This window comes from Pinus tabuliformis, chromosome 9 (assembly GCF_031772625.1).
Source record: "Pinus tabuliformis cultivar Carrire ecotype Pingquan chromosome 9, CPIR1, whole genome shotgun sequence".
Lineage (NCBI taxonomy): Eukaryota > Viridiplantae > Streptophyta > Pinopsida > Pinales > Pinaceae > Pinus > Pinus tabuliformis.
The window spans coordinates 751,749,590-751,767,664 of NC_142307.1; positions in this window are offsets into that span (position 1 = coordinate 751,749,590).

The window sequence follows — 18,075 nt, forward strand, 5'->3', positions numbered from 1 at the left end:
GGAATGTTGAATTTGATCCTACTCTTACTTATTTCATTTCGAATGGGCTCAATATTATCCAATATCAAATAATAGAAAATGATTGTGAAGACATTGCAAAACTCATACCTAAAAGGGAATATGCCCTATTTATTGCAAATATTCCTCATGGTTTCAATTTCCCAGACATTGGATACGATAGTGAGCCTTATACTTATCACGATTTTAATAAAGTGGTTATGGGCTTTCAAGAAGTCACAAAATCACAACTTTGGAGATTTATGACATTTCATTCAAACACACAATCTGCAATGTTATTAACAAGCTTCAAGGGAAAAGGAAACTCAAGGATGCAACTTACATGGTAAGACATTGAAATTGTATGTTTGATTAATGTTAAGAAAAAATATTTATGTACAAGTTAATTGAACTTTTACTATGTCTGGAGATCAACCAATTCTAAGTGATTGTGAGTTTATCCATGTTGAATGTTGGACAAAAGATGATAGTTATAAGGTTATTCTTCTAAATTGAGTAGATGGAAAGAGTCATAGCCAAGTACTAGTTCATGATGTTGTTGTAATAAAACTAGCATATGAGGATAAAGATGCAAAAGGAGAGATAGTTAAAATTTATCAAAAACCACAAGAATCGATTAAATATCTTATAGATTTATGTTTGAATGAAGGAGATTGGATTTTTTATTTTATTCTCATGTTCAGGTAAGTTTTATTATATAAAATTGAATTTTAATATTTTCTATTTTAGTTTTTGTGTGTTTATACTAATTTACTTAATTATTCTTTTGTGCTTGATGATTAGGTACAACACTAGAATTTCCATAACAAACACAAATTCAGTGGGGTGATCTAGGTAAAAACTTCACACTTTGGTTGTTTTTGAATGTTTTTCAATTTTTGTTTTTATTTGGCAGCCAAAACTAATTATCTGTAATGCAGATGTTTCCCTGGTGAGACCGACAGGGTTATGCATATATGGTAGATGAGGTGAGTAGCCAGTAGCTCCCGTAGTGTAGAGCTTGAACACAGTAAAGGCATTGACTGAGTTAGAACACAACCTTCCGAGGTTGACCCTAGACATCCTAGATATTGGGATAGATGACTTGCCTCTCCACTATCAGAGGCACACTGTGGGGGTTCCTAGACCTATTAGTCACTCAATACAATGAGTAGATTGTGTTATTCTGTGCTACCATGATCATCATGTGTAGCCACTAGTCTTAGGCCTAGATTTTTTCTTTTTGATGATGTATTGTCATGTTCAGAAAATAAAGCCCATAGGGCCTCATGTCTTTGTGTTGGCTTATTGGGGCCTGACCCAGGTTTAGAAATGTTTATCCAAACAAATCCAGAAACTACCGGCCCTTTCGGCAACAATCCGCGGAGCACGAACTAAGGTCTCACCCAAGGTAGTATGGGAAAGTGATGGAACTAGGTTTCTGCACCCTAGGGATGTCTTGATGAGGTCTGGAGAGTTTTCAGACCGATCTTTCGCACTTGTACTACTTCGCACAGCTATCCGACCTTCGCATAGCCCTTGTACCGAACATAAAGAGGCACTGACTAGATCCCTTACCCTTAGTATGTTATTATAGATATGACTTAATTCAGTAGTTTTTAGCAATCATTCAATATTCGTAACCTAGTGCGTGCAAACATAAATCTTAAAGAGTTACATAAAACCATAACAGAATAATAACCACACAGATCTACGAGCAGATGCACTATATTTCAAAAACACTTATCTTTATTAATATTTGGTTCCAGTACAATCCAATTCCACCTTGCGCACTCAGCTGCAAGGGTTCGTGCACATAGCTATGGACTCTACCAGGCCTCTACACACATAGTTGCAGAGCCTATTCTACTACTACGACCCTCGACTTGGACTTACAAACTTAGAGCGAATATCTCCTTCAAAAACTCATACCTTTTTAACATTCAAAAAAGTTACCTTCTACACTTAGAGCCTCGCTCAATTTATACATTCCCATGGTCTGTAGACCATGAGTAGGCCGACAAATTCTAGATTAAATTACAATATTTTAGGGCGGACTACCCTTAGACATGACCCATTACAATTTTCACTCTGCGCACTTCGCAGAGCCTTTATAATACCAATACCCAAAATTGTGGGCTTTAAGCCCCAAAACTGTTATGCAGGGGATCCGCTACCTAACGGGCCTCCAACACAATCATCGTGACTCGTCCCAAGTCACTCATCAGTGCAGCAAGACATGCTGCCAAGGCTTCATAGTCCACCATCCCTATGAGTGATGCACTACGATCTGTTGCTCCATCCTTGCATCCTGCAATGCTTCTTCAAGCTCCTGCTCGATTGCCCCTACTAATTCAGTTAACTAATGATGCTCATTCTGATCTGCTAGGTTAACACAAAGCGACCCCTCATAGGATTTTAGCTCTAGCTGAGATCTCAAAGGCGTGGACTTTTTGTGCAAGAGCAAAAATCTTGCGATCTCTGGTCCAGTATACTCAATGTCTGCTAAAGCTTGTGTTGCGCTTTTGCAAGAGAGATGTTGCTGTCTGCGAGGTCCCAATCTTCAAGTTTCGTTGAGAGCACACAGCCCAGGGACACACTTTCTAATGGAATTTTGTCTTTTATCCCAAGATTCACCATCTTGCCCTTATCTTTCTTAGATCACTTGCCAGACCATAGGTTTCGCAGCGACATCTGGACCGTTCCTGCTATCTATCTAGGAATTTGCAGTACATCTCCCACTGCTGGCATTGGGTTTGGCACAACGGCCTTGGCTGTTAACATTATGCTGTCCGAAGGTCCTGCATCTCTTTTGGCAATATCGCAGCCACTGGGCTTATTCTCAAAGCATCGAAGTTGGACGGGTCCATATCTATTGGATAGCGCAATAACTTATGTCTCAAGATGCCATGGATTGTTCGGTGGATGACCAGCTGTGATTTATAGGCCTACAGATATTCAAATTCGACCATTCCCTCTTTTTCTAGCTCATTAATGCAATACTGGTGGGAGATCGTTTGAAATCCAGTTCTGACTCCATGTCTTAAATTCCCACCGTCTGCTCCTCGTTGTCTCAAATTCACCATCTTTTCATGAACAATGACTTCAACACTCACTTTCCCACCTATCTGTGCAACAGCGCAACCCCTTATGCGTGACCGTGATTTCTACAATAGACTCACCCTACACAGAACCCTCTTTCCACGCAGCTTTCCTGCAGCCTCGTTTATAGTCCCATGCCTTCTTTCAACTACTTGGAGTGTTGAGACTGTGCTTTGGTCGATTAGTCAGACAGCTAGCCCACTCGTGTAGGGCTTCAGGCGACTGCCATTTACTCTTCCTGGGAAGGGCTCTCCATTAAGCTTGCTGATTTGGACCGTGCCTCTGTCTGTGACCTCTTTGACCACATATGGTCCCAACCAATGCATTCAGAGTTTTCTAGGGAATTTTTCGAACTTGTTGTCATACAATAATACTAAATCGTTTACTTTGAACATGTGCAACTTGATATGGTGATCGTGCCAAGATTTCTCACGTTGTTTCTATACCTGTTGATGGAATCCTACCAGAAACTATTCTTCCTCAAGTTCTTCTAGTTGCGCAAGCCTCTCTTCCAAGGCTTCATGGTTTGCCATGCCTGTCATCATTGCTATCCGCAAACTGGGTACAATGTATTCCATTGGCATGAAGACTTTTGTGCCGTAGACTAACCTGAAAGGTGTCTGACCTGTCAATTTCTTACATGTGGTTTTGTATGCCCATAGCAAAGCAGGTATGCACAAATCCCAATCAGTTCATTGTGCATTACATACTTTGGTCAACACAGTCTCTAGAATCTCGTTGAATGCTTCTACGGTCCCATTTGCTTATGGATGGTATGGTGTACTTTACTAATGATACACCTGGAATTCCTCAGTGAGTGCGTTGATAGTTTCATTTAGGAAGTGTGTTCTGCAGTCACTCATTAGACTTTTCAGGCATCCAAACTGTGTCAACACAATGTCAAATAAAAATGTCGCAGCTGTAACGATCGTGCAGTCCTTAACCTGCTATGCTTCCACCCATCGGGTCAAGTACTCTATTGCGGTGATGATATAGCATGCACCCATCTTCCCTTGAGGTGTGATGGGCCCCACAAAGTCTATCACCCATTTTTTGAATGGATGTAGTGTCATCTGTGGATTGAGTGGCATCTCATCCCTTCGTGATGGTTTCCCAGTCCATTGACATACGTCACAGGCCTGATAGTACGCTTTCGAATCTTGATGTAGGGTTGGCCACCATAGTCCAACACGAAGAATCTTCTATGTTGTCGCCCATCCCACATAATGTCCTCCTACAGCCCCCCCATGTGCTTCTGCGAGGATCTATCCTTATTCAAATTCAGGTACATATCTTTGTAATATTTCGTCATTTCCCATTTTGTAGAGGTGCCCTGCGATAACAGAAAAATTTCGCTGCGCGTACCACCAATTCTTTCTTCTGCTGGACTGTATATCCCTACGGCTCAGTCCTTGTGGTTAAGAAATGGATTATATCTTTGAAGTGGTCATCTGCAACGTGCACTGCATAGAGTTGTGCATCAGCTAGTCCTTCCTCCAAATTAGTTAGCTCCTCACTGTTCTCAATTCATGATAGGTGATATGGGCCTGCATTTAAGCATCCCTGCTTTGCGATGACCTCGAAGTCATATTCTTGAAACAGTAACAACCATCTACATATGCGCTCGCCCAACATAGGCTTGTTCACCAGGTATTTCAACGCGAAATGATTGGTATACATCTTGAAGTGCCCACCAAGTAGATAGTAATGATATTTCTAGAGCATGTATACCATCACCAATCCCTCGCGCTCAGTAGTAGAGTAGTTCTTTCCAGCTTTGGACAACTGTTCACTTGCAAACACAATTAGGTGATGAATTCCTTCCGCTCCTTCCTACTGTTGGTTGATAAAAGGTTTCTTTAAAACTCCTATTTATCCCACATTAATTGTCAACCCGAGCAAGTCCTCTTATTTCAAGAGTGTACACAATATGTGCACGCTATAATCCCAGAGAATAATGTTTCTTAAATTGCAGTATAGACCTCTCAAATACAAGAGTAAATGGATGCTTTGAATCAAACAAACTTGCAATTAAAGGAAATTCAATGCTCTAAAACTAAATCATTCATTCAGCAAAGTAACAACAATTATCAGTCAAGGATACAGTAGTAATAATTCATTCCTTTTTTAACTGATGTAAACTAAATCAAGCACAAATAAGATCCCCAATCTGAGAGCTTGACAGAAATAGTGAATGTTCTTTACATTTTTTGACCTCACACACAACACACTAAATAACCAAATTGGAAATGACAATGAAGTAAATCAACAATACCACTGTAGATTATGTAAATAAGATAATTCTGTTAAATGTAAGAATGCTAAAAGGCAAAACTAGATGCTTGCAAAAGGTAAATGAGTAGCAAAGCTATATAATAGAAATGAACATCAAAGCTTATGTGACTGCAATGAACAAAAAAACTAAGTTACTGAAATGAACAACGAAGCTCTGTAATTAGAATGAAGCATAACAACATACTTGCAAAAAGCAATGATCTTGTTATGAGGGAAATGAACAGCAATGCAATTCAATTGCAGAAGGTAATCATTAAACAAACCACACTTGCAGAAATTAGAAATGAAGAAAACCACACTGTATGGTACAAGAACATCAAGTAGATCCACCAAGAGTCGGGCCCTTAGCCGCCGGTGAATATCGTTGGATTACTTCAGGAGATGCGAAGAAACAACAATTGTTTTTATATATTAATCATTGCATAATCGTTACAACAAGTTGTGTCTTCTAAACAGCGAGAGTATACAAATAAAATTATAATTCAGAATAATAATCGTTCCATCCCTCTCTCCTCCTATCCTATCCTATCTATCTCTAATCTAATAATCCATCTAATTCCCCATAATTCCCATCCTCCTCTTCTTGATCTTTGTTTTCATTTAAATACACAAAGAGCAGAGTGAAGTTACAACAAAGATGATTATAAAATGATTCTCATTACAAAATTAGATTGTTCACAACAAATTGATCAACAAGATCATATCTGAAATATCTTTCCATTAGCATTTAACAGGAACATGTCGAATTTGGTATTGCAACTCAGATAATTTGGAAAACAGCCATAACAACGAATCTAAGAAAAAGGTCTTCAGAGAACCTTCCATTTCTCTTGATACAGACCGAATTTGGGAAAACAGCTCATTACAAAACTAATTTGGTCTGTTCTAGACAAAACCCATGTTTCGGATTTTCTAGATTCTTCTCCATTTGCCCAAAACATCCAATGCAAAATTGTCACTTCTTATTCCAGAAAATTTCTGAGTTGGCACATTTAATGATGAGCTGGAGATCAAATCTGCAATATGGAAAATTATCTTGGAGGCTAAAATAGTTAGTGAGGTTACAAAAAATTTATTAATAAACCATCATTGGTAAAATCATGCATAATAATCATCAATTTATTAAAAATAAAGGAGAAAAAATAATATTTATCCATAAGAGCATAAATAATTATAAGATGGAATTATATGATAAACCATGATAAATGACGTGATAAAGAATGGTAGAAATGGGTGAAATAGGTGTTAAATAGTGATAATAATAATGACATATTAGCGGCCCAATACCTACGTGAGTACAACACCCAGCGCAATACATGACGCATCAACATGTACATGAAATTCGATGTCCCAACCAAAATGGGAGTGGATGCCATCTTTTCCTTGAGGACCTCCAAACTTTTCTTACAATCATCATTCCAACAATATGTAGTGTCTTTTTTCAACAACTATTCCATTGGTTCCGTGATTTGTGCATAGCTCTTAATAAACTTTCGATAGTAGCAGTTGTGCCCTAACGTGGTGCGAAGTTGTTTGACACTTCGCAGCACTTCCAGATTGAAAATGATAGCATTCTTCATAGGGTCCACCATCAAGCCTTGTTTGCAGACCACATGGTCGAGAAAATTTCCAAAGGGGACTAAGAAGGTGCACTTCTTAGGATTCAGCGCAATCTAGTGTCGTCGACAAGTATCCAGCATCAACCGTAAGCTCACTATATGTTTCTTAACTAGCCCAAATACAGTCTAATCGTCGAAATAAACCTCCAAAAACTTGTGGATGAATTCCTTGAATGCGGCCACCACTACGTGTGAAAATATCTTTGGCACGTTCTTCAACCCAAAGGGCATAACAGTGTACTGAAAACAACCCCATTCAGTCACGAAGGCTGTCTTGATTCTATCTTCCGGCATGATATTTATCTGATGGTACCCTGAGAACCCATCCGTGAATGAGTAATCTTCCTGTCCACCAACATTCTCCAAGACCTCATCTATAAACGATGACGGGAATGGATCGTGAACATAGGTGTCATTAATATTTATGAGGTCCAAGCAGATTCGAATTTCACCCTTCTGTGTTTTCTCCTGCACTAGCATAGGACTCACCCAGTCGAACTCTTCCACTAATTCAATAATTCGTGCTACAAGCATTTTGTCCAATTCTTCACGGACCTTTTCCTTATACTTCGGATTCAAACGGTAAGGACACTGCTTAACTGGCTTCGCATCCGATTTTAGAGTAATCTTCATCATCCCTAAGTCACCAAAGATCCCTTTTAACTTCGTGATTTTGGTCGAGAACAAGTCTTGATATTCGCGAAGTAACTCGACAACCTTATCCATCGTGGCATCATCCCAATAGTCCCCAAGAATTGCATACTTTGGCTCTGCATTGTACCAATGTTTACTTGTTTCATTTTTAGTGGCACAGTGATGGCGGGGTCCTCTATTAACGGTCCTCGAACTTCGCGACTCCCTTTTGTTTCTGGAATATAAATATTTCGAGGGTCATCATCATCATCCTCCACTTATATGTTATAACAATCTAGGGCATGGCTTAACTAAGGTGACCATACTGGTTGAACTGTTTCTCATGGTTCTTGTGGTATTTTGAAAATGGCGGCTCTCATAGCTTGCAGCACATCGTCAACAGTATCCACCCATGGGTCTTCAAATGAGAATTTTAACAAAAATCCCTCGCGCAAGACATCCCATTTGCCCGTACCATGTCGGAGTTCTATCTCGGTATACTAGTTTCTTGGGATGACATCCAGGGTATGATAAAATAAGTGTACCCATTCAGGCTGGGGTTCTTCTCCATAGGCTTTGGTCTAGTTTGTGAGGTGCGTGCACGGGTCATGACGTCCATCGTATTTCTCAGTTATTCATAGTTCCAACTTCCCAAACCTTAGCCTCATCATCCTCCTGTAGCCACGCCAGTTTTCAAAGCTTCCTTGATGTGTTCCCCACCATCGCACAGGTGTCGCGTACAATGCCCACTTTAATGCATCAAACCTCTGGTGCTCTGGCACTGGACTCTCAAACTTGTTCAAGAATTCATCCACCATTGTCAATCCATCATATGTTGGTAGATCTTGAGCCTAGGCTATTACACAATGCAGTGATTTAGTCATCATATTACAATTTAGCGTCGTTACTTCACTCAACCGATTGTGCCAGCGTTCATCTTCTTCATCTGAATCCAAAGGGTAGGAACCTGCACGCTCCCACGAAACCCTTCCACCTACAGTCGGATTTAGTCAATCCTGGTTTTGTGTGGTTATCTTGCAGATACAATGTAGCTCCTCGTCACCTCCGTAGTCGTGCATGGGTTCAATGTAGCACTCTCCTTCAGCTGGATCTAGTGGAACTACTATGCGTAGGGACTTTTTCTTGAATATCATCTTTTGCTTTTTTAGGTTGATGACTCCATTCATATCTGTGGCCCAGTCTATTCCTAGCAACGTGGGGTAAGGGTTACTGTCATCTACAATCTCTATTACCTTGAAGTCTGTTTGCATGCTCGCACCTTCGATATCCACTGTCACCCCTTGTAATCTCCCCATGGGCAAGATATTTTGTTGGTTCGCCATCTGTAATTGAATAGGAGACCATTGTAACATGGGCCTGCCCATGCATTCCCATGTCTGTTTTGGTAACACATTCGTGTTCGAACGCAAGTCTAAGATTACTTGATCCATTTCATGCTCGCCAATCTGTTCTGTTAGTCTCATTTCCCTCCCAATGCGTAGAGCATAATTTCCTAGTTTTCGAACTACACGCGGTTCACCTGATCCTACTCACATAGCGATCAGCTCTTGTAGTCCTTTGACTACCTTATTATCACTTAGCAGCTTCATCCATGTCTCTAAAAAGGTAGTAGGCATAGAAGGATCAAGTTCTGTCTTTGGTTGATCCTTACTACTTGAAGTAGAGGCCTCCATGAAGCTCTTCTTAGCTTCCATAAACGTTTCCTTTGCGCGTTCCAAGTCAAACTCAGGTTCCTTTATAGGAGACTTGCAAACCCAGGTATCTTCCTCAGGCTGCTTCCCCTTATCTTCCCCTATGGTCACACCACTTCTGAGCATCATGTTCATGTTGGGGACTTCTTCACGCTATTCAGACCTCATCATTTAGGTATTTTGAGTCGGAGTAGGCTGTAGTACCCCTTTTTCGCACATTTTTGCGATCAACATCGGACAATCTACCATTTCACGATCAAACTGCTCATAATACGAACAAGATATTCTCGTTTGGTTGGTACAATCACGACCGTAGTGCCCAGGTCCTCCGCAATTGTAACAGATTAGCTGTCTGCAACCCCTTTTGTGCCCCATTCCTCCTCGTCCTCGACCTTGCCTTTGGAATCCACCCCGCGCTATTGCTACAGCTAGATCAAGGCCTCACATTTCTATCTGCATTCGATAAGCTGGGGTCCTATCCATCATTAGCTCATAGCTCTGACATGTCCACTCATCGTGGCCCACTGATCTACAAAAATTACAATACAATTACTGCGGAGTCCGTGTATACTTCTGCAACAGGTGATAGTTGTCCGTCCTGTGCTTTCCTCCCACCTAACAGATTGTGCACTAGAGCGTGGGTGCCGCACCTAGCCCTACTAGTGCCTCTAGTCTCAACAGCATCAATTCCCCTCCTGCCAAATAGTTCACAAATATTGGACAGTGATCCTTAAACACATATTTCATTAAATTTGGAAGTAAATAATGGATCTAGAATTTCAAAATAACCAAAAATCTCAATTCTAGTGATGTCCTTGTAATAAAATATCTCCAATTTTAATGAAATATGTGTTCTTATCGTGACCCTGGCCTTTACATTTTATACACCACACTTCTTCACGCGCCTCTGGCCACGGCGCCCTATCTTGCTTCAAACTCTACATATCCAAGCATAGGTTCTGTAGTTGTGAGTGGATCTATTGGACTCCCAATCCTGGATCCTGTATTGGTGTTTCATGCAACCTCATCACCATTTCCAATGGTTCTGCCTGAGTCGAAAGCTTCTAGTGCGACAGCACCGTTCTAAGGTGCGGTGTCAAAGATGCCACAAACCATGTGTAGTGTTGCGCATTCGTTAGCATCATATTAGCCTCGTGAATCATACTCTTCAGTCTTTGATCTAGATCCCAGGGGGTCTCTCCCAGAAGCATCGTGATCTCCTTCAATCCGATGATTAACTGTGTTTCTGATTTCGGCCGGCTAAATTCTCTATTCGATGCAATCTGAATCTTCGTTATTCCTGCATTTGGGTGATCCTTCGAGTGATTGATATACCACGTCAACACACGATCCTACAGCACTCTTACCAAGGTAGCCTTCTTAATGTTATCATCCGTAACCCCTTCTGCTTCCCATACTGCTCTTACCACAAACCAGAACTGATCTGGGTCCTCATTTCCTACTCCTCTGAATACGGGTAGCTTAATCACGCTTGCCATACTAAAATTTTGCTTGGTGGAGGTGGTGTGGGAAAATATGGAGGTGAAGGAGGTGAAGCGAGTGGTGGCATAAGTGGAGATGGTAACTGCGGGATGCGTTGCCTGATCAGACTAACCGCACTCATTGGAGACACCCAAGTGCGCTCTTCCTCACTCGCTCACGGAGGTGAAATTAAAGGGCTACTTCCTAGCCCTTCTATACCTTTGTAGACCTTTCCACTTCACGTTGTTCCAATCATTAATGTAATCACCCTTCAATTTCCTTCTTCGTAGGGTTCTAGTGTTAGGACATCAGACATCCCTTAGGCAGACCCCAGTCCCAACAACGAAACCATTTTTTGGCTTATTGGGGCCTGACCCAGGTTCAGAAATGTTTAGCCAAACAAATCCCAAAACTACCAGCCCTTTTGGCAACAATTCGCGGAGCGTGGACTTAGACCTCACCTAAGGTAGTATGGGAGGGTGCTGGAACTAGGTTTTCGCACCCTAGGGATGTCTTGATGAGGTCTGGAGAGTTCGCAGACCAATCTTTCGCACTTGTACTGCTTCACGCAGCTATCTGACCTTCATGTAGCCCTTGTACTGAACATGAAGAGGCACTAACTAAATCCCTTACCCTTAGTATGTTTTATTATAGATATGACTTAATTCAGTAGTTTTTAGCAATCATTCAATATTCGTAACCTAGTGCGCGCAAACATAAACCTTAAAGAGTTACATAAAACCATAACATAAGAATAACCACATAGATATACGAGCAGATGCACTATATTTCAAAAACACTTATCTTTATTAATCTTTGGTTCTAGTACAATCCAATTCCACCCTGCACACTCAGTGGCAGGGGTCCATGCATACAGCTATGGACTCTACCAGGACCCTATGCACATAGCTCCAGAGCCTATTCTACTACTACGAGCCTCAACTCAGACTTACAAATTTAGAGTGAATATCTCCTTTAGAAACCCATACCTTTTTAACATCCGAAAAAGCTACCTTCTACACTTAGAGTCTCCCTCTATTTATACATTCCCATGGTCCGCAGACCATGGGTAGGCTGACACGTTCTAGATTAAATTACAATATTTTAGGGGCAACTACCCTTAGACTTGACCCATTGCAATTCGCGCTCTATGCACTTTGTAGAGCCTTTATAATATTAATACCCAAAATTGTGGGCTTTAAGCCCCAAAACTGTTACACGGGGGATCCGCTGCCCAACACTTTGGACGAAATTTTTGTAAAAAATACACTTTTTATATACATTTAACTAATGAAAGATACTACTTCTATTTTAGTATATCTTGTACAATATATGGATGAATATTTCTTTTGATTTCTTACAAATGTTTTACAAATGCAAATTTAACACATAACTAGCCATTCCATCAGTTAATTTTTTTAAACTTCTTGGAATATGTTGATACTCGATATAATAAAACTCTCTTTCCAAGAGACAAACCTGCAAAAAAAATCTTAACATTGAAGCACTTCTAACTGAATAGACACCATTCAAATGTAATACTATGGGTTCTGAATCTAACCTAAAAGACAAATAAATGAATGCCAAATGAAATGGCATCATATAATAGCTCAATCACTATGATATACTCTACAATATTATTCATTGTTCGACTAAGGCATATCCCATGAATAGAAACTAACGCATCTATGGGTGAATAAATGACTGAGGCTATGGAAGATAAATTTTGAGTACTGCGACTAGAGCCATCAACAAAGCCAATGTAAGCTTGAGGGAGTGTGATGAAGCTCATCATTGGGTTATTATATGGACCTTAATACACCTCCAAGCTTACTAAAATAAACTCTTCTCATAATTCCTTACATGTTTTAATTATATTTTGGTTAATGAGATGAGTAAAAGTAAGATGTTATGTCTAGTGGCCTAATGTGCATTGATTGCAGGTTTTTGGGAGAAAACTATGGCAAATTATGGCTAACTACGGTACAGGAGCTCGAATGAGACAAGAAGGAGAGATTATAGGAGATGTTTCTTCCTCATTAAATCCTCACTCATTCTAAGATCCCTCAATCAAATCACACCAACTCGAAGTTGCAGGCAGCCGAGTCATGAGGATCATTAGCAGTCGAGCCAGTGATAGTTTAGAATGAGTTTGTCTTGAGATTGGGAGCCAAACCTCCCTATATTTAAGTAATTTGTTGGCAATGACAATTGTATAAATAAGGAGGCCTAGATACTCATTAGGATTTGGATTTTTTATGCAAGATAACTGAGCACTTTCGAGTTGAAGGACTGTGACAAAACACTGTTATGTATTTTTTTTAAATGTTAATGAAGATGAGCATTCCCTTGATCCAACATTGAGTTGACTCAGAGGGCTAAGGCTCTTGGGTTAATGCCCATTGTTAGCAGCAGAGGTTCCTCTTATTGTACTTGTATGCTTAGGTTATTTCATAGATTACTTGTTGAATTGATTTTGCAATTGTTACATTACAAGTATTGGTGAATTTGATTAGTTTGCTTACATTTGTGCATAGCTGTAACAGTAGCTTTAGAGAGATAAAGGAATACCAAAAAGGTTGATAATAGGTGGATCTTGCCTCATTCCTCCCTTCAAGGACCATGGTTTGAGGAAAAACCCTCATTCAACCCAAAAAGATAGAATTCTGGTTTCTTATGGTATTTAGGGTTTTTCTGCTAATTAGGTCAACATCTTTCAGTTTTCAAAGATAGATTGCAGTTTTCATTTCTTATATCTTAAGCTTTGTATTAGATTTCATGGTGTGTTCACAATAGGCTACAAGAATTTCCATGCATGAACTAGGCAAATAAATGATGAAATTATGTTTTCTTATGTTGTTGGAAACCTTTCTTGTTTTGACATGATTTATGGGTAAATGCTAATTATGTGTATATTGTAGGAGTTTCAATAGTGAAGAAAGACCTCATATCAGCAACCTCAGCCCAACCTCGCCCATCCATGATCGCCGAAAGCCACTAAGTCCATAATCCGAGTTATCATTTCATGAGGACAACTTGCCATGCTTGTTGAGCAAATCCAACCATCATCCAACTTTGGTGTGAGTTCTGAGGGAGTCCTAACCACTCCCTTGCCTTATTCCTTCCATTACTCACCTTCCCTAAGCCCTGTAGCAATGTCCAAATCACTCCTTATGATTTCAGCTTGTTCCTGTAGGAATACAGGGGATCTTGTAGGTGAATTAGGACATCTTGCAAGATGACCCGTAGTGGCCTATTTTTAGCTTCATTAGTGAGAAATGTATCACAATAGATAGGAGAATACCCCTGCTTACCTCCTAAGCCATCTGACCCATCATAACCATATCTCTCCACACCTAACCCACCTGCCATACAATCAAGAAGAGTTAGCATTCATGTTTTCACAAAAAGACAAAAAGAAAAAGTTTGTTATGCTTATTCATATGCATAGCAATTAACTGTTTTAATTAGATCAGATTTCATGCTTAGGTTAGTTATGGTTTCACATGTATTAGAATTATTCTAAAGTAATGAATCTTAAAAGATAGCTTGATGAGTGGTGTGTTTTAAGCATCTATTCCAGTCTTTCTTTACTGCAGTAGGTAGAATTTCAATTCTCTCAATTAGGGTAAAATTCTCCTTTCTCAATTGGTAATCAGACTTCTTCTAAATCAATAGAAGGTTGGTTTGAGAAACCCTAGTGGTATATCACCAATGTCAGTAGTGAAAAAAGAGTGGACCCGCTACATTTGTTTGTGTATACAACACTATCACATCCAATTTTGTACAAACCCCGGGTTGATAAAGTAATGTTGGTAGCCCCAGGAGTTGCAGCATTCTTACTGCAATACTGGTGCTCATCACTTTTTGGCACCATTTCTGGGGAGGTGTCTAAGTAGATTTGATTTCTTCTTTCTTTCTTCCATTTCTTATCTCTTTCATTGTGCTATTAATTTCATTTCTGCAAGATAGTTGTAAGTTGGTTTGCTTTCCTTTCCATTTTGCAAGAGATTTCATTCAGCAGTTAGTTCCAATTTAGTTTGTCTTTTCAATTCTACAAATTAGTCTTAAAGCTTGAAAAACAAAACAAAACAAAACAAAAACACTTCTTTCATGCCTTGTAGGAATAGGGATAACTTAGGGAAATTTCTACCAAATACCCCCACCACTTCAAACAGCCAACCTTCCCTCTTATTCGGTGGTTGTGAATTAGAGGACCCCTTAGGCGAACAACCAGATATTTTTGAAGAGCCTATAGGGGAAGAAGAAGAAGAACCAATTCCAACTGACATAATGGCTAAAAATAGAAATTAAAGGGTAGATAGAGAAAGAATTGATAGTGCTTTTCCCATCAAAGAAACCAATGGGGATGTCAAGATGAAAAACATAAGCCCCTCTGCTCTTCCTCACTTCCATGGCCTGACCTCAAAAGATCTAGACACCTTATTGTTTGAATTTGTTTTCATATGCATAACTTATGATTACACCACTGGTGATTAGAAGTTGAAATTATTCCCATTCACTCTCAAGGATGCATCTTTGCACTGGTTCATGGCTTTACCTGGGAATAGTATCACCACTTGGGCTCAGATGCAGCAAGATTTCAACAACAAATATAGGGACTACTGCAGGTCTAAAGACACTAAAGAGGAAATTTTCACAATGACCTTGGGGAATGATGAGTCCTTAGAGGATTATGAGGAAATATTCCAGCTTAGCTACAAAAGGGCTAGGTGCACACTTGATCCTGAGTCACTTAAGTTATTCCTACTGGGGGGGGTCAGGGAAGATCTTTTGGATACCCTAAACCTACTATCAAGAGGGAACATCTACCAGCTACCCTATGAAGATATCAAGACCGTCTTTAAGAACCATTCTAGGGCAACTAGGAAAAAGGGTATGGGTAGTCAAACAGTGGCCAGCTCATCCTCTTCCAACACATCTATAAAAGGTGAAATTGGAAACATGTTGGAAGATTTTAAGAGTGAAATGTTGCAAACCCTTGCCCTACAAATGGACACTATGCAAATCAAGAGGAAGCAGGAGGAAGCAGAGAGAGCATTAGCCATCTTCTACCAAATATGCACAAGGAGGAACCCTAGGAATGAATTTCCATTAAACCTGATAGAAATCTACTCGGTCTGTGAAGAAAACTACTCCACAGACAAGTGCCCTTCTATACCTGGACTAAAAGTTGTGTATGAGGGAATTGAAGGGGTGACTAAACAAATCTTGTACATAAATCAAAGGAGGCCTCATGGGCCTTGACCATACCAACATGGCATGCAAGGGTCATCCTATGCATATTACAACCCTAACTGAAACACATCCATTCAATCCTAGGGGGCCCCTACTCATCCTTCCAAGTCTACACCTTCTCCCTAGCCTTTTGCACCCTAGTACCATTCCCAGCTGACCAACTAGCCATTTCATCCATATACTTCTCCACAACCTCAGTGCAATGCACCACTCTAGGGTTGGATGCCCCCATACAATAATGCTTCAGGTTTATTTCCTTCACCTCCTACTCAAATACAGCTTTTACACCCTGCTCCACCTAAACAACCTCATATGCCTACCCAACCAAATCCAAACCCGAACAACAGACAGGCACAACAGGTCTACAGTGGAGAGACATCCTACCCTTCTTACGCTATGGAAATTCAGGAAATCAACTTGAGGTCTGGGAGAGTACTCCCGAATAACCAACCTCCATATCCACTTAGGGAGAGTGAGGAGGAAAGAGAGGAAAGTATGCCTAGAGTGAATCCACCACCCTTTCCTGAAAGATTAACCCATTTAGTCTAGCCTACCCCAGAAGAGAATGAACTTCTGGGTGAATTTAAAAATCTATGTGTCAAAATCCCAGTTCTCCAAGTCATTAAGGATGTACCTATTTATAACAAACTGATTAAAGAGAAGTGTTTCAAACATCCAAGGAGGTGAAAAAGAGACACCCTACCATTAATGTCATTATACAATTGTTTGACTTAATGTTGGGGCAGGTAATTTGCCCAAAGTATTTAGACCCTGGTAGCCCTGTAGTCGATGTGAACATCAATGACACCATTTTCCCACATACCTTAATTGATCTTGGGGCTACCATTAATGTAATGACTAAGGACACAATGCTCAAGCTGAATCTCCAAGGCTCATTAAGAATGACCACGACAGTCTTGTAGCTTGTAGACCGTTCCACAGTAGCCCCTGAAGGGATTGTCGAGGATGTGATGGTCTCCATTGACTCTTGGGAGTACACTGCAGACTTCATAGTTCTCCAGCCTACGACCAAATTTAATGGTTACCCTCTCATACTTAGGAGGCCTTGGTTAGCCACTACCAATGCCTACATCAGCTACAAGGCTGGAAACATGACTATAAAAAATGTGTAGATATCCAAGAAGTTGGTATTGTACCCTCCTGCTCAGCCATATTTAGAACATGACATACCTTTATTGCTAGAAGATGAGGAAGAATATGAAGTCTACTACGCCCAATTCTACACGCTAGAAACTGCCATGGGAGGAGGAGAGCATGATGAAGATGATTTGATTGAACACATCCTCCAAAATCCAACTCCCAACACCTTGTCTCTAGAGGAAGTAGTGAATTAAACCGAGAAAAAACCATCGATTGATCTATGCTTAGCTGATTCAAAACCTACTCGTGTCAAGACAATAGAATTTGGCCCTAAAATAACACTAAAAATAAACCCCTCTCTTTCTTTACACCAAGAAGAAGTGTTATGCAATATGCTAAGAGAGCATTTGGATGCCTTTGTTTGGAATTACAAAGAGATGAAAAGAGTGCACCCTTCAGTGTGTACTCACCCCATTTATATCAAAGAAGGTTGCAAACCAGTCTGACAACCCCAAAGGAGAATGAATCCATCTCTCAAGGATATAGTTAAAGAAGAGTTGCAAAAGCTGTTAGATGCAAGATTCATTTACCCTATCTCGGATAGTGAATGGGTGTATCCTTTGGTGCTAGTTCCAAAGAAAAATGGGAAGTAGAGGATTTGTGTTGATTACAGAGAGTTAAACAAAGCAACAAAGAAGGACCATTTCCCTCTACCTTTCATTGACCAAGTGTTAGATGGCCTGGCAGGGAAAAGTTTTTGTCTTTCTTAGATGGGTTCAGTGGCTATAATCAAATCTAGATTAGCCCAGAGGACTAGGATAAACCACCTTCACCTACCCTTGGGGTACTTTTGCTTATAGGGTCCTTCCTTTTAG